The following is a 27296-nucleotide window of genomic DNA, read 5'->3' as shown; positions in this document are numbered from 1 at the left end:
TCTCATATAATATATTCTCATTCTGGTTTCTCCTCTCTCTACTCTTCCCAGTTTCTCCCATCTCTCCTACCCTCCATATCTCCTTCCTATCTATCTATCTATCTATCTATCTATCTATCTATCATTAGTAAATGCCAGGCTTCTGAGTCTAGGTTTTGCAGTCATTTAATAAATAAAACATCTATATTTTCCTAAGAATAAATTCTTAGGAAATTCTGAGTGAAGAAAATTTTAACTAAAGCTCTTATAACTTACTACTATAGAAATTATTCACAAAATAATGAATAGAAACACAGAGCAAGTGACTTGAAAAATGTATCACTTAAGGACCTATTCTTAACATATTCTTATTCTTAGTATTTAAATTTTTATCAGAAAATATAGTTAACTACTAGACATAAATAAATCAAAAATGAAAGCCATCATAAAATGACTGAATGTAGGAAAAAATATTACTGGGGAACCCAGGGTTCCTCCCGCCATGCTGTGGGTAGTTGGCTGAGAATGCCCTGGGTTCCTCCAGCTGGAAGTTGGGCCCTGCTGCTCATTAACTAAAGGCCTCTCCATGGTTCCTCATGGTTCTTCACAGTTCCATGCGGCCCCAACACACAAGGAAGTCCTTGGGTTTCCAAAACCAGTTTATTGACATGGCAGATGGTGGATGGATCTGGATGCATACCCCATAAAACCCAGGGTGAAACTGAGTTAAATAGGGAAGGGAAGAGGGAGGAGGGACTGGGGAGGAATGTTTAATCAGCTCCACCTCTGGCCTTCAGGTACCTCATTAGTATGTAAATCTCTCTAGGGCCTGTTCATCACACCCTCCTGTGTAGTGACTGAAGGGTGAAGGTGGAATGGAGATTAGACCTCCTGTTAGGCCAGACAACTGAATAAATATTTGAAAGATTTAAATAAACAAATAAACAATTACAGAGATTATACCACAGAAACAAAATAAATTCTAGGCATCTCAACATTTTTAACTATCGATATAAATTAGAATACTGAGGGAGGAAGGTCACAGATGTGCATTAATTTGGTGAGTCAAATGGTGTTTACAAAACATAAAAATTCTACTCTTAGTATACATGCAGAGAAGGAAGCAACAAATCCTCTTTTATACAAGAAAGTGCCTGAGCCTATCCTATCTTCATACTTACAAAATAATCATGTTTACTCTTGGTATTTTTCAATAACTATAAATTTTCTCAAATACTACAAGTATTCTCACAAAATAAAACCTATTTTGTGAGAATATAATTCAATATTTCCTTGAGATTTACTTTGGATTTTTTGTAAAGCAAAATTTTAAATGTTTATTGGAAATATCAAGAATAAATGTGATTATTCTTTATACAATGGACATCTTTTTAATGTATCTAAACATTTTCTCTAGTAAATTTTATTTCTTAGGTCCAGTTCTACCTGGATGTAGAAATGTAATAGTGTGGTTGGCGAGCTATAAACTGAAAGCTGCTAAAGATGAGAATTCCCCCAAAAAACTTTATGTTCTTTATAACACTATACAAGCTCACTGCAGGATATCATTTTTTTTTCTTCATGCTTTGAATGTAAACACCTATATCTAATACATCCATTTTGCCACCATGAAGCTCAAACTAGGCATGATGAAAATAATATAGCAAACCAATACAGATTATTAAATTTTATCACTGAGTTTTAATACTTTGTCTAAATGGAGAACTTATCTCTATTTATGATTCTTGGTTTACAACAAAACCCACTGTTTATTTAATATTGGGTAACGTTTTATCCAAAGTGTTCATACATTACATATTATCTGAAAACACAAAATAACAAATATGAATACAGTACCCTGAACTATATACTGTATCTGGCTAATGAAATTCTGAGGATATTTTTCTGGTTTTGTACTTTGGAATATTGCTCGAATTTTTCATAGCTGGAACACATCACATTTTCAAAGGAAAAAGATGATAGATGATTCTTCTAAACATTTGAGTCATTTTGATGTTTGACACAGTCATTGATTCAGAGCACAAAGATTTATTTCTAAACGTTTGGTGGAAGATGACTTAGGAGGCATTTTTGCAAACATTATTTTGTTATGAGAAAAATCCAAGACTATTTTGGCCTGCAAAGTTTGCTCATGTTGAATCTAATTTACTGATTGAAATAAATGTGATGTTAATTTTTTAAATGCCCATTGCTGTTTCTTTCACATAAACATTATTGGCTAGTAGTACCTATCATTTTCAACCATTATTTGAAACTTTGATAACAAATCATAGTGCTTCATTCATTTTATACCTTAAGATAAACAGTTAATAATGTTTCACAGATATGAATACCTTTATTGATTTTACATAGATTCTTATGATAAAATGTTTTCCTGGCATAATACCCCAGAAAAATGTTTGCCCTATTCAAAAGTTCTTTAGTATTGTAAAAAATTAGCATGTATTTGAATAATAATGTTACTTATCACACTTTTATCGATATGCATTTTCTAATCTGCAATATGTTTGAACTTTTCATATGTCAATGTATGACTTTTTCTATATTTCACTAGAGTTGCCACTCATCATTAGGATCACAAAGGTCTTCTACTATATGTCAAAATGTATCAAACAGAGGTTTTTTAGAATGATAATGTAATTAACTTCAGACATTTGAACAGTTACATGTTAATTTGGGGGTGGATAATAGTTTTACTTCATAATTAAAATTATTACATGATACTCTATGTCTTAACAATGTAAATCTCTCATGTATGAAACAGATTGTAAAGGAGATATAGCTTAGAAAATATAACAATGCAAGGTTGTGTGTTTTGAATGAAGGGGTATGTATTATCTAAGTATCTGTTAGCACATCAGTCAATTAGGTCAGTGTTTTCTGTTTCAAAAATTAAGTGAAGCAAGGCAGATTTGTTTTATTAGTATTGTTGCTCAATTGTAGTTACTCCCAAACTAAAAAGATATATTAGACTACTTAAAATATGTGAGATTTTTTTTGTTTCTTCTAACATGCTGTCTCATGAGATTTTTGATTTGTTTTTTCTCAATATTTCAGAGATGTTTCATAGAATTTCTTCCAAAATAAGATAAACAATGATGCAAAGCAATTGTCAGTAGGATTATAGAAGGAGAGGAAGCCTCTGCTGGATAACACGCATCTGGCTCAACAGTGACCCTCAGGAAAAGAAGACCTGGAGTCTAGACATTACTGTAAATTCTTCCTTGTTTTTGTGTCTAGAAAGAACAAAGTAATAGAAACAAAAAGTAAATAAGATGGGACAAGCATTCTGTACATATGAATTAAAAGAGATGGCATTTCCTTTAATAACAAACAAGGCAGAGAAGCATATTTTTCTCACTGTTCTAAAATATGGGTGAACATTGGGAGGAGTTAATTTTAGAAAACAACAGTCTGAATATGGTCTATTTATTATCTGATGTTTGTATCTAGCTAGATTATGTAAAGTAAAGGATAACACATTTTGGAGCAAATATATTATTATACAATATCCTTGGTTGAGAAGCAGAGCAAAGTACAAAAGAAACCAATTATACCCCATGCTGTGAAATTGCTTTAAATTTCTACTCTTAATCCCTGTTGGTTAAATTCCTGATTAACTCCTCAAAATATGTTATTACAAAACCAAGAGAGCTCCTGGGGTCATTAAATCCCCATGGCATATGTTAGTAGACAAAACACCATGTATGTACAGAGGGCAGAGGGTTAGTGAGGGGAATGAAGAAGAGCAATCTGCCACCATGCTGAGCCGTATCTCATTCATCACTTGACTGCAACCATTTCCAGATAATATCAAGTAAGAATTGAAAATTAGCTATTAAATAAAGTTAACTGAATCTCTTTCAGGTCAGAGATTCCCTGAAAGGAATGGAGGGGAAAGGCAACTTTCAGATCACCAGAATGCTCTGGAATAAAGACCTAATGAAGCCATGAATTTAAATGAGGGAGATGGGCTCGGGAACTATCCAAGGTACTAACCAGTTCTTAAAACCTGCTCTTCTGATTATTTTTGGAAAAAGAAAAATAACCTAGTACAGAACAGAAACAGACATTCGTCTGTCTTTTTAATGAAACTTCAGGGTAAAATGGTTCTGAAAGGAACATAGGTTACAGGTAGGTTAGCATAATCATTTCAATTTCAGAAAATTCCAAAGCAACAAAGCAAGTCTGATACGTGTGGAATTCACAAAATCTAGTTTTACCTATTTCCTGAGAGCCACCTGGCTTATATGCAGCTCTGTCAATCTTACTGTGTTCAAAACACCTTACCTTAAGAACAATGAAATACACACACACACACACACACACAAAACTGTGAGTATTTATTTCTAATCAAAATATTTCTTATTCTATGAAATGAGCCCCCCACTGGAATAGGATAAGTAGTACAAAACTATGCATATTACCATGTACATTGAATAGAGAATAATCCTATATTATCATGTTCAGGATCATTTCTGTTTCACAGTAGGTTTGGGATTTGTGGGAAATGTCATGAACCACATGCATATTTACTTCTCTCCTGCTCATCACAGTTGTCTTTTCTGTAGGATGTCATCCTAGAAAGATTACAGTTCAATTATAATAATCAATACAAAGAATTCAAGGGAAATAGATATGTTGGAGCTTGATTGACCTTGCAGCCTTGGATAGAACATATTCTTTCTTATTAATGATAATTAATTAAGCAGATTCAGAATACATTGGCTACAGAATTCTTCTTACACATAAATTATTGTATAATGGTAGCAGTTTGCCTGTTAGCATCATAAAAATAAGAGTCTTTAAATTTGTGGTTTAAAGTTAGTTGGACTAATTATAGGAAGGCAATATGGATATTATAAGTTGTTATCAAAGTTATTCAGAATAATTTTAAATAGGTTTGTACAAATAGAAATATAGTGACATTATACAACAATATCATAGACAATATTCATATTCTGTTCACTACCTGTGCTGTGCTTTATTATACCTGATAATACAATTAATATAAAAAGAAGTGGTTCCTTTCACAAATTTCTTTAAAATTTATGTTCTTCTCATTGATTTCACAGTTGTAGTTTCTTATGTTTCTAAGTACAGATAGTCTACCCTTTACAGTAATGAGGGAGAGTTCATCTGATTCCCCAATTTGAGGATCTGAATATTGAATCAATTGTATAGGATGAATTTGATCAAAATCAGCCCAAATACATAGATGGCTTTCATATAGATATCAAGACTCCATTTAGTTGTTTGAGGAAGTGTGTATCTCAAAATCGTGAAATCAAGAAACATACACACACACACACACACACACATACATACATTTTAATCTCTCACCTAGTTCTGTATACTTATAACTAAGCAATTATACTCAACTCCCTGTACTGTGAGAATAAGTGCCTTTTATTAGAATGAACAGTTTCTCATAGCTTAATTACTCACTTAAATTAGCTGGCTAACTCCTGAATTTCATGCTGACTAATTTGACTTTCTGCATGAAGATCTCTCTTTCCTATGTTTATATTTGTAGTGGTAGGAATTAAAACTGTACCTTATGGATGCTAGGCAGGCATTCTACAAGGCCACTGTATCTTTGACCAATGAATAGAGATGTTGAGACAGAGAGTACATGCAGAACAGCTAGCCTATCTTGGCTGGTTCAAAGTTGTTCATCTCCAGAATAGCTTTTGCCTGGAATCAGAGAGAGCTGTGGGTAGAACAGAGCCTCTGTCTTGCAAAAGAGGATGCACAGTAACTATATTTTTCTATTTTATTGATTTCTAACTTTTGAGATATACAAGTCCTCAAAATATCTCAAATGATAGTTTTGTATTTTATTTCATCTATGTTGACAGTCCAGCTGCAGAAGCCATGCTTTCCCCTTCTGGCCTCCACGTGCTGTGTATGAGTCACTCAAACAAACCCAGATTTTTTTCTATTTTTTTCTCCATAGTACATATTTTCCTATTATGTAATTGTTTATTATATGCCTTCCTGCCCTAAAATTTAAGCTTTAGTGTGGGGAGGGATTTTATTATTCTTGTACATTTGCTAACATGTTCAGCACTAAGCATTACTCTGACACATACTGGCACAAATAAATCTTTCCTAGATGGATTAGTGAATGTTTATGTTTTCATATTTCCTATAATAGGTTTGATGAACCAGGATTGTCATAAAACACAGAAATGCTAAATGTTCAAAAGTGAATATCATACTCAAAATGTAATGAGCAGAGTATGTTTTCTACAATATCCAATCTAGCATACATTTTGTGGAATTGGTTTCATGCTTCTATACTTGATAAACTGTGTCTGTTAACCCCCCAAGCTATTCAAAATTGATATGTTAAACATATTTACACCACCTTAAAATTTAAAAACAAGTTTTACTCACTTTCCCCAATTTAATAGCAAGTTGTTAGCCTCCTGTGAAGCTAGTTTTCGTAAAACAAAATTGTACTCAAACAAATTTGAATACAATTTCCTCAACCTACTGTAGACTTGCTTTCTTAATATCTAAGTGTTCCAAGTCTTCATTTTCTGGTAGAATCACAGCACAACAAAAAGAGACCATGAGCTGAGCGTTAATCAAGTTGTATAAATCACAAACACACACACACAAAAAGATTTACTGGAAAGATGAAAGCTAAAATTTGTTCTTATTTCTGTTATGAAATGCTCCTTTCACAATACTAATTGCCTCCCAGATTCACATTCAGCCCTACCTCAAACTCATCCTGTATAGATGATTCTTCTCCTAAAAACCCCTGAGAGATGCAATTTGTAATCTCTCTCAGTAGCTTGCCCCATTATTTATCGAGTAAAACTCATATTACAAATCCATTCCATGGGGAGAACATTTTCTTTGTCTAGTTTAAAATGTTATATTAAAAAAATAATAATTTATGATATGTTCACAAGTACAATTTGCACTTGTGCTTTGGCCAGTAGGATGGCGGGGCTTGGAGCATGCACTCAGTCCTTGGCTCCAGGCCCCAGTTTAATGACAGTCTGAGTCCTCACACTCAGGCCTCGCCCAGCAAGGCTGCCAAGTGTTTGTCATAGTCATGCACATCAGTCAGTCAGTCACAGGAACGGAATGTGAAATCGTCCAAAGTGCAGCAGACCCTAAGGCAGAGGGTATTCAGCTCCAAAATGTGGAGTCTCGGAAATATAATCTCTACATGATCCAGTGAAATAAGAAAAGATGAACATTGTCCGATCATTAAGTCACCACATTTTGCTTTTATATTTCCTCAAAGATTTTAATAAATCTGCTTATGTTTAGCTGTAATGACACTTATAAAGTATTTTCTGTAGGTGAACAGACATTCCACTGTGCAGTGTAATAAGCATAAGAAGATGCTTTGGGAAGCTGGCTGAGGGTGAGTACAAATAGAGTATGTTTAACCTGAGTTAAACATTATATAGATTGTGTACTTGTCCACTATTATGTAGAATTGTGTGTCTCATATGTAAGTTTAAAAGAAGTTGAATGAAGTTTGATTTCCACCCCTCATAAAGCAAGATTATGTTTTATTCACCTTACCCTACTGGGTAGAAATTTGCAAATTTCTTCACACAGGGTTGATTCCCATGTGTGAGATGGAAAAAAGGAGGTACAGCCTTACTCTATTTCATGACAATTAAATAAACCATTTATGTTTAATCACTGTGCATGGTAGAAAACACAGTTAAGTTTTTAGTAAATGTTCTATGCTTTTTGTTACAGAAAAATGTAAAAATTTAAGCTCACTAGATAGCACAGTAATTGAAAAAAATCTGACTTATTTACTTGCTACAGTTATCTCTGTACTGCTACAAACATCATCTACTCATTTTGTATGTTAAGGAGAAGATTTCTATTGTATATACATACCAAATTTCTTTATGCGTTTGTCAGTTAATAAACACAGATTATTTGTACTTTTTTGTCTGTTATGATAGAGTTTGACCTCATGAGTTTTTTTCTTATCTTTTGATACTATGCCAATAAAGGCATATTACAGGTTCATACACCAGGTCCAAATTACCCAGAAATTGAAAAATAGATGTCACATTAACTCATTAATATATAGAATCTAGCAAGTCAGATCCCATGGCAGCTGAGAGCACAGTAGTAGTTTCCAGAGTCTGTGGAGAAAAATTGATGGAAAATTTCATCATGGCCAAGGTTGCAGTTAGACAGGAGTAAGAAGTTCAGATATGATGTCATATAGTAACTAAGATGATACTTTATTTAACCTGAGGCAAATGTTATATAACATATGGACATGAAAGCAAGCTGCCTTCTAAATATTTTGCTTATAGCAAAAAATGGTGTGGCTTTCAACCATCATCGCAGAAGCTTTCTTCCATGGGTGGCCATTAATGCAGAGACTCCGAGTGCTAAAAGTGCTGAAAATCAATGACTGTTGAATGTTTAGCTCTTCATGAAGCACCTAAATCACTTCCTCAGCTGCTAAAGAAACAGCCAGGAAGAAGAGATAGGACACTGCAGTAGCTGGATGAGCAGAGCACGATGGAGTGTTATCTTTAGGATGTGACATAAGACATTGCAATCATGACAACACAGTAACTGTGGTGATCAGCACAAGACTACACAACAGGAGGCAAGAGAGTAGGATGGGGGCTACCTGGGGACAACAGGAGCTGGGAGGAGTCAGAAGTATGGGGATAAAGGGGCCACAGGAAGTAAATCAGATTGTAATACATTGTACTTGTGCATGAAATTGTCAAAAACAATTCAAAACTATTTAAAATGAATGTAAGAAGCCAGCAACAAATTCATGCATTCACAGACAAAAAAAAAAAAAAAATGCAGAACCACTTGACTGAGTGCAATAGTTATTCTGCAGTTCCAGTGTGATTCTGTTTCTGCTTGTTTATCATTAAAACTTTCGCCTTTTAAGCACAGGCTTAAGTTCCATCACCTAAGGGATGAGAAACTATCTCCTAGATAAAAATAGATTCCAGAGCTAGCTAAATTGCATCTCTAAAACCAAGTTTGTTTGCCTTCTTCAGATCATTATATTCTTATTTTGAGAAAGATGTTGTCCCAGTCTTTTTGGCTAAGGACTGGGGTTTAGTTTTAAGCTACTTGGATTAGGATCCAAGAATGTGCCTCAAGGCTTTCACAAGTATTTCACATGTATCTAAGTAGCCATTAAAGAGCATTGAACCCTTCATCTGCAGACATTATCCTAAATCAGTCTCAGGCTACTCTATGATGATAAGTGCTACAATTTTGCTTATCACCCCCTTTTTTCTTGTGCTAGCTCCATTACCTAGAGTGACTTGTTCCCATGTTCCTGGTATTTCACTGTTGTTGTTCAAGAAGCCACAAGCAAAGCCCATATAAAGATGATTTTGCCACTAGGCAATCGAATAACAATGTGCCTGTTTATACCACGTTCAACCTCAATAAACCAAAGACATGGAAATTTCTCTAAGTAAAGTGGCACTGAGGCCTGGCAAAGACTATAAAATGCAGATGATGGTTGCAATGTTACACTTCAAATCATTTTTCCATAAACACATATCAGCATTGCAAGGGTGAGCTTGAAGTCCACATATGGCTCAAACTATAGAAACACTTTTTATATAATGTCAACCAAATCTGAAATCTGTATGCATGCAGAGAAATAAATCACATTTAAGCACCTAAAGTATACTTCTGGATGTGTTAAAATAAAATTAATCACCAGAACACGTTAATCTGAAAGTAAATGAAGGTAGTTATAATCCAGTTTTAAAAGAATAATTTTAAAAACAAAAATTCAAGTTAACAAATCATTTACACTAACTATATCAAAGGAAATAAATGGAAACACACCCAGTCTTTTAATTTTTCTATTGCAATAAAGTCACACCTTAACAATAACTGGGCTGTTTCATGGAAATAATAGTTTTTGTTTTATACTTGTGAGAATTCAACTGCCTTTATTGTATAAACCTATTGACTTCTTCTGGTCTGAGATTTCCCACTACACAGTGATGCAAGTGGCCTAACCAACACAAAGGCAGTGACTGTCAAATCCATGTACTATAAAGATATCAAAAGTGTTGTTTTGAGGTGAGATACTTCAATGTCCAGAAAGTGGTTGATCAAGGAACAGCTATAAATATGTTAACTAGGTGTGGTTAAGAAACCCTGGAAACCTCCAAATGAATCTATGAATGTAGTGACTGACTCAAGCTGAAATGCCAGCATTAAAGAACATGGGGGCGGGGGGGGGGGGACTTCTTGAGATCAAAGGAAGTCTGAGCTACTTATCTAGGCCCAGTGTCACAAAATAAGTAAATAAATAAAATAAACTGTATTTTCTATTAATGTTTCACTTTATACATATTTTAAAATATTCTCACTTGTTTTATTAAAATAGATTCTTTTCTCATCCAGTATATAGCAACCACAGTTTCCCCTCCCTCCACTTCTCCTAGCTCCCTCTACCTCTTTTCTTCCCCAGATCTGCTCTCCAGTTAAAATATATAAGGCAAAATTCAGATGCCCCATAGAAACATAAAAATTCTCAGGGACCAGAATTGTCATTGCTGATTCTTAACCCACATTATTTCCATTATGAATAACTAAATGAAAACTGTGGTGTGGCGATCAGTGGGAAAATGCCTTCAACACAGGGTAAATAGTTTCTGTTGAATCTTGCCAGGAAATGCAGGGAAATGATGGCAGAGAAGTGGCTTTGGATTTGACAACATGGAACTTGGCGGTATTTGTAAAACAACTCTTTCAGAGATGGATGGAGATGCACAGGCCTCTGCCAAATAAATGGGAAGCTGGAAAGTGGAGACTGGAGAAGAAAGGAAGTCCTGGGAATGTGGAATCTTTGCTCTTCGTTTCCCTTTTTAAGGACAAGGTTGAAATGTGATAAAATAAGAAAGCAAACTAGATAGAGTACACTGGTGGCTTTTACTGGAACAGACTGTGGGTTTTTTTGAGTCATTGAAACAGGAGTCATAAAAGAAAAGAAAAGGGAATTAGTATAAACTTTTAAAGGTTAATCTGGTTTTCACATAAAGACCATATAGGATAGAAATAAAGCTAAAAAGGAGCAGAAATGGATCTGAAGCTGAACTCCTCATTCCGAGGTGAATGAATCCCCTGCTGCTCACTAATTCTCTTTTACATTCTACCCAGTTTTCACTTCTCTCCAGAAACAGTTCTCCCTTTAGTGGTGAACACTACCCCGTGTGCCTCTCTCCTTGGGTGTCTGGTGAACACCACCCCGTGTGCCTCTCTCCGTGGGTGTCTGGTGAACACCACCCCGTGCCTCTCTCCGTGGGTGTATGGTGAACACCACCCCGTGCCTCTCTCCGTGGGTGTATGGTGAACACCACCCCGTGCCTCTCTCCGTGGGTGTATGGTGAACACCACCCCGTGCCTCTCTCCGTGGGTGTATGGTGAACACCACCCCGTGCCGTGGGTGTAGCCTTAGCGATGTTGTATCTACCTATTTCTCACTGTCAAGGTGAGTTCCAAAGGCGTGGACTTGTGTCATCTATGTATGAACTGTAAGCCCCTTTTCTGCTAAATGCAGGTCAAAACTCTTTAATTTACTTTCAATGTTCTTCTTTTGTTTACTTACTGCTTGAAGGGCATTTGCCTTTGGAATCAGCCTTAGCCCTTGGTCTTTGTGTCCATACTGAAAATACTGCCCTTCCACTTTGTGGAACACCCCTCTAAGGGCCACCATAAATTACATTACAGGGCCTCTTTTATTTTTCTTTCTTTCCTTCCTTTTTTTTTTTTTTTTTTTTTGATATTTTCTTTATTTACATTTCAAATGTTATCGTCTCTCCAAGTCTTCCCTCCAGTAAACCCCTATCCCATCTCCCCACTCCCTGCATCTATGGAGGTGCTCCCCCATCCACCCACCCACCCACTCCTGCCTTCCCGTCCTGACATTCCTCTTCACTGGGGCATCAAACCCCCACACGACCAAGGACTGCTCCTCACACTGATGTCCAACAAGGCCATCATCTGCTACATACACGGCCAGAACCATGGGTCCCTCCATGGATACTCTTTGGTTGGTGGTCCAGACCCCAGGAGCTCCGAGGGGTCTGGCCGGTTGAGACTGTTGCTCCCCCCACAGGGCTGCAAACCCCTCAGCTCCTTCAATTCCTTTTTCCAATCCCCTCATCGGGAACCCCGCACTCAGATGAGAGCATCTGCCTCTGTATTTGTCAGGCTTTGGCAGAGCCTCTCAGGAGACAGCCATATCAGGTTCTTGTCAGCAAGCACTTCCCTGCATCCGCAATAGCGTTCAGGTCTCTTAACCAAATGGTTTAAATACCAAGAAGTGAGAAAACTTTGCAAAGTCACTAAACTATACAGATTAAGAAGTATAATCAAATTGGAAAATGCAATAAAAGTAATTTGTTACCTAATTATAGGGAAAATAATTAGGGGTTGTCATAAAAATATTACCATATTCTCTTGTAATACAAAAATGAGTCTATCCTGTGCATGATTGCTAGACTGTGTAAATGAGAAATAACCCAATATTTACAGATGTTTTTAAATTTCAAAATAACTACCAGCAAATTTCCTGACTTCTGACCATACAGAAAGTGACTCTGACAATCTTCAGAAGCAATCACCATATATGACATAATGAAATATGCGTGCTTGTCACAACAATCTAATAAAGTCACAAAATACACAATTTTTAGTCCGTGTGTGTGTGTGTATGTGTGTGTAGATTTTCTTAGAATTCCTTCAGCTCTATAGAGTCCTTACTAAAACTTACACACATCAATTTATAAAATTTAAATATCTCATGTATCAAACCGAGCAATATAAAGCAACAGGGATGGTCTATTTTTAAAGCTTGCCTGTATACAAGACAGTGTGTTCTGTAAAGAAGCTAAGAGAGCATTGGTTAATCTGCTCAAGTCAATAAAGGGATTTAAATGAGCTTCTGTTGTCATTTATCCTTCCAACAATCTATGGCTCATCTATCTTATGGCAGCAATGTTAATAAAAGGCTAGTGCAGAACCTATTTTAGGCTTAGTATTACATTTGCAGGACATATATAGACATTTTGTTCAAATCATAAGTCATTTAGTACTGGTCTGACATCAAAATAACAATGTTTAGTAGTTTAATTGTAAAATATTTAACCTTCACTTTAAAGATGTATAAATAAAAGAAATCCAGCCAGTCTCTCATAGGGAATGAAGAGATTGGGTGTGTGTGTCATTTACAGATAGCTCAGTTACTGGCATATACTAGACTATCAGTAAGTGTTGGTTCCTTTCCTCTTCCATCCAATTTAGAAAAACAGAGACCAAAATGACTCAGAGAAGCACACAGCATTTCACAAACCATTCCATGAAGAAGAAAGGGACAAATCAGTTCTTTGTCTTCACTCACAGTAACAGTCAATTAATCAGCTGAAATATAAAGATCTACTCAACAAATATGTCTTGCTTCTAAATATGAGCAGGTTTGGGTACATACAATGGCAGATCCTTGTTAAAGATTTCACCCCACCCAAAATCCCAGTTAGTGATCCAAAAATAGAAACTATCTGGGGACCAGACAGGAACAGACCAGTGTTTATCCACAGCCAGTAAAAGCTCACAAGTGTCAGGGATGATAGGTCAGTAGCGCCATCTATGTGTGAGAGAAGTATATGAGCATCTTGGTAACATCTCCAGGTTTCTGTGTGGAAGACACAGCGCCACAGTAGGAACACTGTGCACAGGCAGAAACACTGGCCGGCTTATAACTTCAATTTTATAAGCCAGATGTTTTGATTTAGAGATAGGGACACTGAAACTTAACCAATGGGAGAAATTGTTGAAAAAAACCTACTACTCTCTAAAAGATACTTTAGTGAGAAATATGTTGTAGTTCAGGCATATAGAATGGCATTAGGAGGTTAATCACTGCTTTTACTGAAACTTAATGCCCCTTCACTTAGCCCCCAGTATCTGGTAAACTACTATTTTCCCTTTTGATTCAATAAATTTGTGTGTGTAAGGTGTTGCACAGCAGTGGAACCACACAGCATTTGTTGCATCTGGCTAGTTTCATGCAGCATAATGTCGTTAAACTCCATCCAAATTGCTATGCATTGCAGAATTCCTTCTTGCCTATGTGTGCCTGTCTATGTGATGCACTTTATCTGTTCTGCATGAACAGTTAGGTTGTTCCCCCACATTGGCTGCACTGAGGGTAGCTACAGAAACATACCAATTCTCTCCCTTTCCTCTTTGAGATCCTGATTTAAATTCTTTGGGGAAAATACACATGAATAGGATGAATGGACCACATCAAGGTCCTCAGTTTGTTGATGCCTCTCCATACTGTTGGCCATTGTGTCTACTGTTCCTTCTCACTGTCACTGTTTTCTGGTTCCAATTTGTCCACACCCTTAACTGACACCTCTTTGCACAATCCCAGGGTCTTGGACCAGACTGGGAACAATAAAGGAATGAAGAAATTACAAACAGACAACAGAAAAGCTCAGATGAGGTGGATTGTGCTCTTCACTGGAGAAACCAAATCCCACCTACCAAGGTCACTATATTTACAGAGTTGAACAGGGAGGTAGAGTTAGTGCATACATCTCAAAAGAGGGCAGGGGTTGTGGTAACAGCTGGATTAAGGGGATAGTTTTATAGTTAGTTGGATCACTCTCTACAGAGAGAAGTCTTGGGGCTCTAAATGTCTGGGGTTGGAGGAGCTATAGCATACACTTTCTGTACACAGTATTCACATTTTGTCCCCTGAGGAAGGCTTTGCTATCCCTCTAAGCCTAACACCAGGCTTTGTTATTTTCCCATCAGTCTAAGGCTATAGCATTCTTGACATGGCTATATCCATATCAACAGTACCATTCATTCGAGATGTCTCTCACACCCAGCTTCCTCTGTTCCCTATCCTTGGAAATATTTTACTTCCTTTACAATAGTCAAGTGATAGATGCCACTAAATACTGTCATTTCTGTCTTTGTTACCATGATGACTGAGTGTGTTGAATGCAATTTCATATGCCTCTTGGATGCTAGCATGTCCTCTTTGGAAAACTTCCTATTGTCTGTTAATGTTGAGAATATCGACAATGACTACCAATGATATCGCTTATCTTCAAGATCAAAATCTTTGAATTGTAATTTTAACATTATAATAAACTAAAATAAATATAATGTCCATCCAGTGAAGGATAGAGATAAATACTATTGACAATTATGCTACACCATTGGTGATTCTTCCTATCTTACATTTGTAATTTTCATTTCTAGAAAAATGTAATTTTTGGGTTTTGTTAAATTTAATCTCTTTTATTTGCTTTTTGTAATTTAATTCAGTGTCATCTCTAGGGCATATTTCTTTCAGATAACTAGAGCAAATCAAAAAATTCTTTGCAATTTTGAATTAGCTGAATTTGTTTTTCATTTGATAGTTTTTAGGCATTATTTTTTTCTTCATAGTCATAATTAGCATAGGTGTGTCACAGTAATTATATACATCAAGTGTTATAGTATTTTTATTTTTAAGCATTAATATAATATTAATGGTAATCACTGTTCAAATAAATCTATCTAAAGTAGTGTCTAAGAATCCTTCTTTAGTCAATTGCAAAAAAGGGAGAAGAAGCCACTGAGGAAAGGCAAGACTTCACACCCAGCCTGTTGACTGAGTAGGCTCTTGGCAGTACTGCATATAGGATACCCCTTGACATTTCCTTTGGTGTTTGATAAAACCCAGTATTCCTAACATTATATTAATGGACTTACAATGAATTTTCGAGACAGTAAAAAAATGTAAAATTGTGTTTCATTAAATATTCCAATAAATTTTATTTTGTTGCTTTGACCAATACATGGATCTCCACTGACAAAATTTGGGAGATATCAAGGCAGGAGACTAACAATTACTGAATTTCAGCTATCATCTAGATATTTTATATGTGCACTTCTCAGTCTGCCCAGTAGTCAGTCAAGCAATTTAATATTTCCATTAATAGGTGAAAAGGTGAAGCCTTGAGTTGTTAAATAATTTATAAAAAATTCCAATGACATTAATGAATGACGAGTGAAAATCTATGTCCAAATAGCCAAACGTCAGTGTATATGTTTGTTGCCTTAGTTTATGCAACACACATAAAGAATTCATATGAGGCAGGCACAATAGCATCCATCAGCAAACCTGGTTCTCTTGAGGCAGAGATGAAAAGACTGTCTCCCTCCCCGTTGTCTGTGTGGGGCTGAGGATCCCCGAGTGTGGTGGGCGCTCCCGGTTGGGGGCGGCGCGGGGTTAGCAAGGCCTTGACAGGGCGCTGAGAGGCCGCTCCACGGGAAAATGAATAAGGGCTTGCTGGAGCTTGAGAGTGACCCGGGCCTCTTCACCCTCCTGGTGGAAGATTTCGGTGTCAAAGGGGTGCAAGTGGAGGAGATCCATGACCTTCAGAGTAAATGCCAGGGGCCTGTATATGGATTTATCTTCCTGTTCAAATGGATCGAAGAACGCAGGTCTCGATGCAAGGTTTCTACATTGGTTGATGATATGTCTGTAATTGATGATGATATTGTGAATAACATGTTCCGTGCTCTTGGGAACCAACTGATTCCCAACTCTTGTGCCACTCATGCCTTGCTGAGCGTGCTTCTGAACTGCAGCAATGTGGATCTGGGGCCCACACTGAGTCGAATGAAGGATTTCACCAAAGATTTCAGCCCTGAGAGCAAAGGATATGCAATCGGCAATGCCCCTGAACTGGCCAAAGCACATAATAGCCATGCCTGGCCAGAACCACGTCACCTTCCAGAGAAACAGAATGGCCTCAGTGCAGTGCAGACCACGGAGGTGGTTCACTTTATCAGCTATGTGCCTATCACAGGGAGGCTCTTTGAATTGGACGGGTTGAAAGTCTACCCTATTGATCATGGGCCCTAGGGAGAGGACGAGGAGTGGACAGATAGAGCCCGAAGGGTCATCATGGAGTGAATTGGCCTCGCTACTGCAGGGGAGCCCTACCATGGCATTCGCTTCAACCTCATGGCAGTGGTGCCTGACTGCAGGATGTATGAGGCCAGGCTACATGCACTGAAGGTGAACCGACAAACAGTCCTGGAGGCCCTGCAGCAGCTTATTAGAGTAACATAGCCAGAGCTGATTCAGACCCACAAATCTCAAGAGTCACAACTGCCTGAGGAGAGCAAGCCAGCCAGCGGCAGCAAGTCCCCCCTTGGGCTTGGAGGCAGGCAGAACCCCGGCGGTCTCTGAGTGCATTCACACAGATGGTGCACAGGAGGTGGCTGGCTCGTGCCCACAAACTACAACCCATAGTCCTCCCAGCAAATCTAAGCTGGTGGTGAAGCCTCCAGGGAGCAGCCTCAGTGGGGTTCCCCCAAACCCTACCCCTATTGTCCAGCGGCTGCCAGCCTTTCTAGACAATCACAATTATGCCAAGTCCCCAATGCAGAAGGAGGAAGACCTGGCGGCCCGTGTGGGCCGCAGCCGAGTTCCAGTCCGACCACCCCAGCAGTACTTTGATGATGAGGATGACTCTGAGGATGATAAGGATGACATACAGAACACCAGTTCTGCCATCAGATACAAGCAGAAGGGGACAGGAAAGCCAGGATCGTTGAGCAATTCTTCAGATGGGCAGCTGTCAGTGCTGCAGCCCGACACCATCAATGTCTTAACTGAGAAGCTTCAAGAGTCTCAGAAAGACCTTTCAATTCCTCTATCCATCAAGACTAGCAGTGGGACTGGGAGTCCAGCTGTAGCTGTGCCCACACGCTCTCAGCCTTCACCCACCCCTAGCAATGAGAGCACGGACACAGCCTCTGAGATCGGCAGTGCTTTCAACTCACCCTTGAGCTCACCCATCCTTCACTAGCATGGTCCTGCTGCACCTTGCTGAAGATGGTGTACCGAGTCCCCTGGCATTCACAGAGGGTGGAAAGGGCTTCTCGCCTTCTACCAGATCAAGCCAAGGCAGCCAGGGTTCCAGAGGAGAAGGAGGTGGTGGAAGTCACAGAGAGCAGAAACAAGCCTGGGCTGTCCAGGTCCAGCGAGCCCTTGAGTGGAGAGAAGTACTCAGCCAAGGAGGTGCCAGCACTGCTAAAGTGTGTGGAAGCGGAGATTGCAAACTATGAGGCCTGTCTCAAGGAGGAGGTGGAGAAAAGGAAGAAGTTCAAGACTGATGACCAGCGAAGAATCCACAACTATGACGAGTTTATCTGTACCTTCATATCCATGCTGGCTCAGGAGCGCGGCGCAGCCAAGGGGTCAGCATTGGTCAGCTTCACAAGCAGCGGAAGCCTGACCTGCGGAATCGCTCTCGCCCCTACAAGGCCAAATGGCAGTGAAGCCTCTGGCCCTGTCACTGCAGCCTGTCTTGACGCAAGGCCCTCACCAGGGCCCTTCTCTCTCCTACTTTTCCAAGTATTACTGAATAGTTTAACTAGAGCCCAGGCCCTGGGAGTGGGGATGAGCTGTGGATTCTGCACTATGCTCTGGGGTCTGACGGGGACAAGGCAGCTCTATAAAGCTCAGGAAGCAGCCCCTGGAATTGGAGGGTGCTGTGGCCTCCATAGCCATCTGAGGAGGAGCAGGACCTGGCTTTGCTGCCTGGGCAGCAGGATATATATTCTACCTATTGGAGATGTCTATTTTGGGGGCTTTTGGCCATCTTGCCACTATATTAACACGGCCAGCTTCCTGACTCTGCTTTCTCTCCGAACAGCTGTCATTCTGCTGGGGCCAGGTCTCTTACAACACACCACAGTCCCAGCTGGAAAACTCAGAAGGCATTGGTCCTGGTGCTCTAGCACCAGCCACTAGCCTGTCCTTGCTGTGAAGAAGCTTGGCCTACTCTTCATTCCTCTGGGAGAGCGCCAAACTCAGGGACCCGGCTGCTGAGCTGGAATGGGCATGGGGTATCCTAGTAGGATGTATGTACAGCCTATCAGGGTCCCATAGCTATGTGGAGAGAAGTGTTTCAACTGAACCAGCGGCATGCAGACTGTCCTAGGACCATCCAGACTTGTTAGTGGGTCAGAGCAAGGCTCTGGGGCTCTTTGCTTTCAGCGTTGTGGCCCTGGCCATGGGCCTACCTTAGGCTCCTAATCTCTGTGTCTGGGGCCCAGCAGAGTCTCTACCTAGCCCCTCAGTATTGCCATATCTCTTCTTAAAAATATCAGAGGCATGGCTGCTTGAATGAAGCTGGCACTATTCAAGTCTCCTTGGCCTCTTGCAAGCTACTCAGCGTAGGGGGCAGGGTCAAGAGGAGTTAGAGCTTCTGTGTTCCCATAGAGCTTGATGCCAATGGAATAGAAGCACAGCACTGCTTCGGGCTCCAGCTCCAAATAGCCCTGTGCCCTCTGCTAGATACAGGTGAGCCAAGCAGGACCCTTACCTGTACATAGTAACTGTGGGGGAGATGGTACAGCAGTCTGACCTCCCTCTAGTTTCTGTAAATATTGAATTAGTGAGTGAATAAAGGTGTGCTAATAAATGAAAAAGAAAAAAGACCGTCAACACAAAACCAGCACGGGCTACACAGTAGTACTTTTTATCAATAAAGATAAAAATTAAAGAAAAAATAAGATTAAAAATTTTATGATGATTTTCAAAATACAATATATTTTACAAAATAAAATTCCTTTATTTTCAAATAAAGGAATGAATTTTTGATTATGCTAATGAAAGCAATCAAACCTAAGGGCAACTAACTTGTGTTAGAAGCGTAGGTAGTGCTGGTGACTGGAAAGGGTCCCAAATATAGATTATGCTGTTTTTTAATCATTGTGTTGATAATTCCCAATTGCTTATTTTATGATATTCCATCAAGTTATGCACTGATGGTTTCTGTATTCTGCATATTGTACTTATAAAAAATATTGATTTTTAAATAAATGAGGCATAGTGCATGGTATTTGGGATTAAATTCATTTCATAAAATACTTCTCTTTGGCTCGTATAAAGTCTAATGTCTTGGATTTGAAAAGCTAAGCAAAATATCTTTCCAAATCAGCGTTCATTTAAGACATCTGTAATTCTATTTCTGAGCCAATCAAATCCCTGGAGATCAGAGGTAAACATTTTAAAAGAAAAAAAGATGTATGAACCATTTGTACACTGACAGCCACATCACAGATGATTTGGATCAGAAATTGGCCTCTGTTACCAATGATATGTTCTTGACTCTTCCTATATCAAGTTGTTTGGAAAGCACAACACAGTCCTGACTTATCCTCAACCCCTTAGTGTAGAAGTTTAACTACAACAAAAGAAAAGAATTTGGAGTGTACATTTGGAGTCAAAAATATTCCTCATGCATCTTTCTCCATCTATTCAACAACCCTCTCATCACGTAGTTTTTGACAGAGTGCTTTGAGGTAGTGCACAATCTGGAAAATCCAAACTGAAAACAGTATAGAAGAGCACAAAGGAACAAGAGAAAAGTTGTGCCTCTAGAACTAAATTTTTGAAAAGTTTTGATAAACTGTTGGAATATTTTTCTTTGGCCCCTGTTAAGAGTTAATAGCTGGAAACTGTCAAAGAGGTAAAAGTGTAAGTTGGAAAATACTCTATGGCGTTTTATAATGGTATATAATTGTAAAATGAAATGCAAAGGGGAGAATGTTATCAAAACCCACAAAATATTTTTAACTTGCATCTTCACTGAGCAATTACAACTCAGTTACAAGCTAGAGGAACAGGGAAAGGCAAGCTAGACCCAAACCCTCCCTACTTCTAATCAATTACACTTTGCTAATTATAGAAATCCCAAGGCATGGTCCTAGGAGAGCCCGAGATACAAGCAGTGCAGATGGGAAGAGCAAACTGGACAAAGTATCAGATCAACCGATCAACTTGAATGGTGCTTTGAAATTAAGTTTACCTGTCATGTATATAACAGCATCTTAAGCACCAGAAGTCAACAACAAGGCTAGTTTAAGACCCAGTAACTCTCTTGACCAATAATAGATCCTTCAGATCCACTCTGTATTGTGATAAGATTCTTGAAAAAGCTTACATATCATATGACATTTCAAAATATTAATCTGTGCAAATCAATTCCTCCTCTACTAAGCTGGAAAGATATTTTAACAGTAGTCAAAATCGCTTGTCGATCTCAGTAATAACGAGCTCAATTGGCATGGATTATAAAAGAAGATAAATTGAACATGGATTATGGCCCTAGCAATGAGGTATCTTTAGAGTTGATGAATACAAATTAACCAGATTCGTACTGTTACATATATTATATATATACAATATTCTTTATTTATTTGTTATATGTTATAAGAAACATGTATTCTTACATATATTTAGTAATGCAAGAGACTGTAAAAATGTACAGGTAATATCTTAAACCTTAAAGTAAATATCTTGAGGTATAGGAAATTCATTACCATTCTTACTAATTTTTATAAACACAGAAAATGTGGAAATGGTATATTGTTACATAGAGTTCTTCAGTCGCATACTGGACATACAAATAGACTGAACTTGTCCTAAGAGGAAGAATGAGAGTCCACATAAAAAGAACATTCTTCCAGCCCTCACCAAAGCATAAGCTATCAAGTTCAGAGAAACTAGATAATAGAAGGGTTAAGGCAGCTAGATACTGTACATGCAGAAAGAAAAAGACTTGGTTTTTATATACACTAAATATACCATGAAACTTGTCAAAGTTCACATAGTAAATTCTGTTCCTCACTTAGTCATGAACATGAGGCTAAAACAGAGTAGCTATACATGACAGGACACATGGAAGATACCTTCCTAACATACATTTGCTCTACATGGGTTTTCAAAACCAATGGGAACAAACAGATGCAGTTGAAAATGGGCCAGACAGCCAGCATCACTCAAAAGACATGCCCTGGAGAACAACCTCACACAGCTTCACTTAAGACTAAACTGTGCTAACTTTCAGTAAATCCAATAGAGACAGTCACAATCTACATTCAATTTCTATGTGAGACCTGAAAAATCATTAGAGAAATGGTTCTCTTTTTACTGTAATGCACTTTTCAAAATGTTCACGAGTGGTTTGGGCAACGTTTGTCCAGGTTCTATCGTAAAATGTATTGACCTAAGTACTTCAGAATAAATGTCAAGGTACAGCTTTCGAAAATGACATCATTTGCTAACAATCAAAGTTTGTCATTTCAGACACCAAATATGAGTGTGAGCCAAAAGACATAAATAAAGTTCAAAGACGACATTAGAAGGAAAACAATGCGTGCCTTCTTGTGGGTAGTCCAGGTGGCATTTGGATCGTACTGATTCGCAAAGGTTAAAGAAACAGAACTTTCTTGTCCAGAATTGATCTTTCCTTGTTGGTAATGCTTTGTGATAAGAGGAGGAAAAATGGTAGGACCTGTTTTACCTGCTCTTGGGAACTCTCCACCTGTTTAGTACAGCAGAAACCCATTCATCTTCGTCTTCATGGCAGATCTGTATGAATATCAACTGAATTGTTCTTCTTGGTTTGTTTGAGAAAAATAATTGTGATTTTGAGAAATTATTAAGGAAACAAACTCAAAATTATGTCAACAACTTATATTTAAACTATTAAATCAAATAGCATAGAAGTGTATCCAGTGGGTTACTTATGGTATTAATGTGACTCTCCTTGAGTATTCACTGACAAATATAATAATTAGTAGGGTCTCGTAAAATTGCAAAGTTTCTGTAAGGACTCTGTTAATAGAACAAAACAGCAACCTACAGATTGTTATACTAACAGAGTAGTTAGTGTAACAGTACATTTCTTTTCTGCTTTTCTTTTTTATTCAAGTTTTATTCATAGTTTTACATTTGATAGAAGGCTAATATCAAATATATACAAAGAACTCAAGAAGTTAGACTCCAGAGAACCAAATAATCCTATTAAAATATGGGGTACAGAACTAAACAAATAATTCTTAATTGAGGAATCTCAAATGGCCAAGAAGCACCTAAAGAAATATTCAATATCCTTAGTCATCAGGGAAATGAAAATCAAAACAACCCTGAGATTCCACCTCACACCAGTCAGAATGGCTAAGATCAAAAACTCAAGTGACATCAGATGCTATCGAGGATGTGAAGTAGTTAGTGTAACAGTACATTTCTTTCCTGCTTTTCTTTTTATTCAAGTTTTATTCACACACAGAAGGATCCAGTTTAATTTAAAAGGAATTAGTTTTCACTTGATAAAATTTGATGAAAGTAAAGTGGATTTATTAAAATAAAAGACAAATTCTTAACATATCAGAGAAAAGCATTACAACTTTATGACCCCCCCCCCAGCCTTAAATCTCCCAGACAGCTTAAATGAACATCCTTTCTTTCCTCCAGCCACCACAATTCACCATGACTATGATAGAACACTCCTACACAGCATTAATATCATCAATGTTCCCCTTACTCAACATTTGCCTGAGCACCTCTGAAAATTGTAGTTGTGTAAAACACTTTCAACCTGTCAACTCTAATACGTTATTGATAATAAGTGGAGGAGATGCCTTAGTCAGTTGAGTACATGCCGTACAAGCATGAAGACCTGAGTTCTATCCCCAGAATCCATGTAAAAACAGGCAAATATGGTGGCATGCTTGTGTAATAACAGAGCTGAGGAGGTAAACAGAGGAACATCCCTGATACTGGCTAACCAGCTGTTCTAATCTAATTGTTGAACTACAGGACAATGAGAAGCCCTATCTCTAAGGAAGTAGATGATGCTCCTAAGGGTAACACCCGAATATTCTCTAGTCTACAACACACACACACACACACACACACACACACACACACACACACACAAATATGTTTGTACACATACATAACTACATACACATGAATTCTTATGTATACGTACATGTTCCGCGCACCTCCCGTGTCCCCTTTCGCCCACAAATAAGGACACGTGAGACAGAATTCGGGTATTACCACAGAGAGGCTTTAATCTTATATCAGCAGAAGTGAAGACCGCGGAAGGGAGGAACCTCGGGAATGGCACTGCTATTTATGCCCTAGAGTGGTGTGTGTTCACTTCTGATTGGCTGTTCACTCATCACCCAATATTACGCCTCGGGATTGGCCAGTGACTTTGGCGCGCTTTTGCCTCTTGTACCTGAGCAGTTAGTTGTTTACTAGTGGGGAGGACACGATGTCCGCACCATCTTGGAATGGCGGATATATCACCGGTAACCGCGCGCGGCTTCCTACACATACACAGGCATGTGCCCACACAAACAACAACAAACTCATAATTGGTTTCTTGGTTAAGAGTGCTTTCTGCTCTACTAGAGAACTGGAGTTCCATTCCCAACACCCATCTGGCAGGTCAAAACTGCCTGCATCTCTAGCTTCTGGGATTTGACACCATCTCCTGGCCTCTACAAGCCCTGTGCAGACACACACACACACACACAGACACATATGCACACATTTTAGAAAGTAAAAAATAAGTATTTTTAAGCAATCATTAGCAGCCCAATTGAGTAAAGAATTAAGAACTAACCTAACTCCAAATCGATATTATCCCCCAGGAAACCCATCATGTTTCTTTCTCCAGTCTAACCTGACATCTTATATGGAAACAATTGCAGGCTACCATGATTTCTATCTTTGTTCTTCCATCTGGATTTTTTTCTTCTAGATATGCAAATGTTGTCAACCTTTCAAACCCATTGAAAATGTTTCCCTCCATTAGGTATCATCTATTCCACCCTTAAAGTCTCATGGCAGTTTTCTTCTTCCATACCCACTAACACAGTCAGCCTACATTGCCATCATACACCCTAAAACCTCAGAAGTTCATCGAAGACAATGTTGAAGAATTCTCAGCAAAATATTTACTTATTTCTTTGTTAATGTTATATGAGCAAGTGTGTACAACAAGTATTACTGTAGTCCAATATAATCAAGTTACATCTTGCACCCATTATTTAATGGAAGGCTTATATTTCAAACTATACTTCTCCCATTAAAATATATGTGTTCACTAAGTCCTACAATGCCAAATTTTAGTGCTGAAAGCTTTCTTCTCCTCCATATATCTAACGTATTTTATATCCTTAAGGCATGTAATGCAAAATTTTAACACAAAACATACAACAATCATACTCTTAACTTCTGTCTTAAAATTTGTTTTCTGTTATTTGTGTCTGTAAAAGTCTCTGACATTTTTATTTAAAATGATGAGAACCATGTTTTTAAATTACAGCTTAAACTAATTTTAAAACTGATACCAAATGTCAGCATACCGTAGAACTGACATAGGAAGCACTTCACAAAAGGCAATAAAAATTCCTGAAGATGTCAGGAGATTTTTCTACAATTAAGTCAATGAACTAGGAGAGATTTTTGTTCCCTCATCCCCATATGGCATGAGAGATATTTGTTTTGAAAAACCATAATAATGAGCATTTTCCATGACAGTAAAATAAAAGAAAACCAAGTCATTCTGCACTTTTAAAATGTATCAAATCTCTACTGAGATGAATAACAGGGCTTGCATTCTTAACCTTCCTACATATGATTAAATGTAATTCCATGAATAACGATAATGGTTGCCTTGACAACATCTGGGAAAGTAATTTAGTTGACACAATACTAACTTTTCTTGTTCTCAAATGTTGTGCATCATAACAGCAATGAGATGAGCCGGACAGCTTCCACTAACTTCTGTCAGGTCCTTCTGAACCTTACTTTACTGTATATGGAAAACTCTTGAGGAAAACTGTATTTGTACATTTTAAGAACTGTTTTATCAATCAACATGTATGGTGCAGCAACAGATCAGTAAAGCTCTCACAGAATGCTCCCTGGAGTTTGCTAAAATACCTACTAGCCTGGACATTCATTTTGATTCACTAGGATAGCCATTCTTTGCATTTTTGTATTTTTTTTCCAGAGAGGAGAAAATATGACCCTATACAAACCTAACACCAGGAAAATGTAAGCTATTGCTCATTAAAAGCTAATTGTCAAAGCTAAATTGTGCCTTGGAATTGTGAGGGCAACACCCACCATGATGCCACAGTAAATTGTTTTTAGCATCTTCCCGCTATTTGAAGTATGGAAAAAAAAAACAGAGTCTTCCATTATGTGTTCCTTACCTTGAAAGTGCTTGACATGCCGCGGTGAGTGTGGCTGCGGCCTATGTGGTACAAAACACCTTTACCTCATTATCGTCTCAAGACAACTTATGTTATAACCCCATTTTCACTTACAATTGCTTTCAAAATTCTCCACCGAAAGACCTTTACCCCATAGAAAGAGACTTAAATGTACCTCTTAGAACTAAAAAAATCTGAACAAAAAATAATTCAAAGAAAAGTCAGAGGTTCATTACATGAAGAATTCAGAAAATGGAGATTATATCTATTACATTCATCCCTACAGGTCCTAAGATGAAATGAAATAAAGAATGTGTCAAAGAGTCTTAAAATTCCATTGGCTTCTGGGATAGGAGGTGGTCATTTAAGAGTAACATTAAAGAAAGATATTTTTCAAATATATAAGTGATTTGTGTTTTTAGCATATTTGTTGCCACAAATAACGAAATTTATGTTCTTGTTAACACCACTGTTATCTGTTAAAATTATACGTTTAGAGATGACTAACGATTTTGAAAACTTAAAATGTATATTCATATTAATTTTAAAATAACACATGCAAGATTATATTATTCAAAACCGACTGATCAGTTGATCAACTAGTTGGTGAATTTGGCAAATATTTTTACCACTAGGAAAACACAATGATCTTTCTCCACTCTATGATGATGTCTTCTTCCCAGTGTACTTCTTGCTACAGGATAAAACCTCACCTTTTGAGTTTCATACCCTGATGGCTAATCTTGGTTGTCAACCTGCTGGATCTGGAATCAACTAAAAGAATCTGTGATTTGGTAAAGAATTCTCTTTTTCTTGTTGTCTGGAGTGGGAAGGCACATCCTAGGCGTGACCGGCAGCTTTTTCTTTTCATTTGCTTGCCTTTATGTTTCCCTCTCTGTCTTATGCTAGAGTTCATTTACCCTGTGGTTGCTGTTTGTAACTGCTGCTACCATGCTTCATGGATAACTGAAGCCAGTTTATTAGCCTATCCAAGGTAGACCGAAGACCAGCTGATCTCCATGAATCCCTGAGGCCTTCAACTCTGAACTTGGACTGCCCAGATATCCAGCCCCATTAACTCAGTAGCTGCCGGGTTCTGAGCCTCTCTGGCAGCATGAGTCAGCCATTGTTGGGCTACTCAGATCATGTTGTATAAGCAAATCTGACAAATATCCTCTTTA

The 27296-nt window shown here is 38.1% G+C and overlaps 1 pseudogene; it reads left to right on the top strand.

The window, feature by feature from the left end:
• Positions 1-16289: 16289 nt before the first annotated feature.
• Positions 16290-18363, top strand: LOC117693556 (ubiquitin carboxyl-terminal hydrolase BAP1 pseudogene; annotated as a pseudogene).
• The last annotated feature ends 8933 nt before the right edge of the window (positions 18364-27296 follow it).

The sequence above is a fragment of the Arvicanthis niloticus genome, chromosome 21 (genome assembly GCF_011762505.2).
Source record: "Arvicanthis niloticus isolate mArvNil1 chromosome 21, mArvNil1.pat.X, whole genome shotgun sequence".
In the NCBI taxonomy this organism is placed as follows: domain Eukaryota; kingdom Metazoa; phylum Chordata; class Mammalia; order Rodentia; family Muridae; genus Arvicanthis; species Arvicanthis niloticus.
The sequence above is the reverse complement of the archived record's forward strand: the minus strand, read 5'-3'. Positions and strand labels throughout refer to the sequence as shown.